Source organism: Borostomias antarcticus (genome assembly GCF_949987555.1).
Source record: "Borostomias antarcticus genome assembly, chromosome: 35".
Taxonomy (NCBI): Eukaryota; Metazoa; Chordata; class Actinopteri; order Stomiiformes; family Stomiidae; genus Borostomias; species Borostomias antarcticus.
The window spans coordinates 3,990,692-3,994,174 of NC_140268.1; the positions used below are offsets into that span (position 1 = coordinate 3,990,692).

The window sequence follows — 3,483 nt, forward strand, 5'->3', positions numbered from 1 at the left end:
GGGAGATGTAACGTGGCGAGGCGCCCTCTAGTGGTTTTGATAGGGGTGTGGAAGTGTTGGAGTCGGACTGATGAGTGCATTTTTGAAATAGGATATCTACATTAGGTAAACACGGGTGTAATTAATAAAAAGGCGAGGTTGCTGCGAGTGGTTGCTAAGCAAAGCGTTGACTAAGTGTAGTCACAAGCACCAACCCCCCTCTCCCCCCACCGGGACGGCTCCCTCTCCCTCTCTCCTCCCCGATAGGTAGATTTGGGTAGCGTTCTTTGAGCGCGAAGGACGACCGAGAGGCGAGATTAGCGTTCGTTCAAGTAATAATTAAAAAAAAAGAGTCCCATAGCCATTGAATTGGTAGTAGCCTAGGCTATTTTGAGGTTGGTCATTTCTCCGAGTGAGAATTGTGAAGCGTGGCGAGTGAGCGTGAGAATAGGCTGCAATGCGTGTGTCTGAGACTTGGCAGCCCCGGGTTTCACTGATCTACCGGTCAGTAAATCCGACTAAATTTCAAGAGGTGGACATCACTGGATTCATCTCGGCATACAGATAATTCAAGATTGACTCATGTTTACGAAGCGCACCAGCATAGTGCTCTGATCAGCTGCACTCTCCAGTGAAGTTCTTAAAACGCGACAGATGCCCGGATCATTAGCCTAGATCTCATTGTATTACAGTATTTTAGCAGACACTTTTATCCAAAGCAACTAACAATAATTGCATTTAACTAGGAAAGGCCAATGTAGGCTACTAGCCTACTAGGCTACTTGCCAGAACTTACAAGTGCATCTCCTTTCTAAAACAAGTGACTAAGATCATAATCTAGTGCTGAAGGCAAAGTGCAAGAATTGCAATCTAAAATACAATAGAGGGAGGATCGTTGTAGTTCTCTCTGTAAAATAACTAAAACGGTAGGCCTAGCTGGATAACACTTTACCAAACAGAAACCAAAAGAATCAAGTATTATTATTATTATTATATTTATCTGCCCCAGTCTGACTGAAGTCCTATAAAGCAACTGGTTATTCACCAGATCACTGATGAAGAGGAGGTTCACCCAGGAACTCATATTACCCAGAGCCATCACTGCTAGTCCTCTAATCAACCAGTATCAACACATCATTTATATGACAACTTGGTTAAACAAAGCTCAGAGAGCAATATGTACTCTATTCTGTCTTCAATTGGGGGTGTTTTTGTCAAAGAATTAATACAGAATAATTGTAGAAAATTCTTACTCTAAAGTTTATCCCCATTATGGACTTACTTGTTTTCTCTAAGTCAGTGTGTCAGATCCAGAAGTCACTAGCTACTCTGATGAGGTGGAATGGATCACTGACTGTTTAAGTGTCTGCGTCAGCAACGTCTACTATGACATCATAAAAGCAATGGGAGATGTAACGTGGCGAGGCGCCCTCTAGTGGTTTTGATAGGGGTGTGGAAGTGTTGGAGTCGGACTGATGAGTGTGTCATGGAATTTAACACATAGGCCGTGTCCGAATTGCATACTACCTGCTACATGCTATATAGTAGGCACTATATAGTATGCATACTGCATACTATATAGTACCTACTGTTCCACAAAACGCGTGTAGTATGCGAGAAAATACAGCATGCTACTCGAGTCATCCAGCGGAAGTGACGGGATACGATACTGTTTACTCCCGCGAAGCTGTGGTACAATTATCCGGTGTTTTCTGTGATCATTTTGGGTATTATCCACAAAAATGTAGCCTGGCATGGGATGTGCGGCTGCTGCTGCCGCCAGGAGAAGTCGTGTTAACGCTGCAAGGAGAAGAGCCGTCATGAGATCTTCTCGACATGCTTGTAGTTGAGGTAAATATTGAACGTTAGCTTGCTAGCTACGCTAGTTAGCTAGGTTAGTTGATAGCCCCGCATGTGCTGGCTTGGGGCTAGCTATACTGTTACATTTGTACCAGGGATGTTATATTAAATAGATTCTGAGAGGCAGGTAAGCAAAACAATAAAACTCAACTCATTTTAAAGAGGTGGGTAAACTGAGTTTACCTGGGTTTACTCATCACTACACGCCTGCTTTGTAATGTTACATTTTAGCTCTACAGATAATGACATCTATCTATTATCACATTGTAAAGACAAGTATATGCCATACGCACAAATGAGTTAAAGTTTGCCCTAATAATATTCCCCCTGTAGGCTCACATGGAAGACAGAGGTCCTCACCAAGTCAACCTCCACGTCCCTGCTGAGGACCTATTTTGACGGCTGGACACAAGGAGGGACTTCAGATTGTCAAAATCGACACAGAGGAACCTTGGTGATGGTCAGGAGGATGGGGCAAGACCATGGAGGTGCTAATAATAGCAATAACAATAATAATAATTCATTGCATTTAGAGCTTTTCTCAGTACTCACCCTTTACAATTGTCTTGTCATCTTGCCAGCATTACCTTAGTCATTTATTTAGCAGACACTTTTGTGTGTCTGCTAAGCGACTTACAGTAGGCCTAATTGCATTTAACCATTTAAAGGTTGAAGACCTTGATGGGGGCCATGGTCCTGCTGCTGCAGATCATCCCAACCCTGGAGATGGCCTCAGAAAGTGTCTCGCAGCGGCAGCATCAGCACCAGCACAAGCTGCCTGGATCCCAGCTCTTGGTGAGCACGACTACCCACATCCTGCCATAAGTAGTCAGTCTATCAGTTCATGAGTGTGCTTTACCTTGTTCCTTATAGACAGCCTTGAGGCTTTAAACACTGATCAGTTGGTTATAGGCAGCCTTGAGGCATTTGTTTAAATGTATGTGTAACACTGTACATAGTAATCAGTTTAAGTATTTTGGGGGGAGACAACAGATCAGCGTTCTCCTGTCAGTACCTTTTGCAAGGAAAGCTAATGATCTGACCAAATATAAACAAGTCAAAAGTATATTTGAAGACCATTGTGTAATAAAAATATCCAAGAAATGTTTATGGTTGTGTTTCTTCCATTATACATGTAAAGGTTACTTCTTGATGTATTAACATTTCAACAAAGTGTAATATCTACACATCAGACACATTGTCTTGATATGTCTACAGGTCATGTACAGTAACTTGGAAGGTCTTACAACACGCAGAGCGCTTTGGACATGTAACTCCCTTATCAAGTAGTCGTTAGTCAGACACATTAAACTGAAGCTTTCATAACCGTCTCTGAATAATTCCAATGAAGCATTGTGAACCAACATGTGTGTTCCGTCTTTTATGCCTAATTGCAAACTACAATGTCCATTAGGAATGTTCTTTTACTCTAATGACTGGTTTTAGGTATAGTGACATTTGTTCTTTGACTGGGAAGACATTACAAGGAATGACACACAAACACCAATTTAATTCAAGAAAATACATTTAATAAAAAATAACAAAAACAATAATGGAACAAGATAACAGTTTTTTTTGACTGAGGCTTCTAGAAGCAACATCAGCCGGTCCTCCCTCTCCTTAAACAACCCCCTTTCCTCCCTC

General features: G+C 41.9%; 1 long non-coding RNA gene across 1 annotated transcript; it reads left to right on the forward strand.

Annotated features, from left to right (window-relative positions):
• The first annotated feature begins 1,741 nt into the window (after positions 1-1,741).
• On the forward strand, positions 1,742-2,912 carry LOC311327931. Its single transcript, XR_014631150.1, has 3 exons — positions 1,742-1,830; positions 2,173-2,327; positions 2,508-2,912. It is a non-coding gene; the product is annotated as an uncharacterized lncRNA (long non-coding RNA).
• The last annotated feature ends 571 nt before the right edge of the window (positions 2,913-3,483 follow it).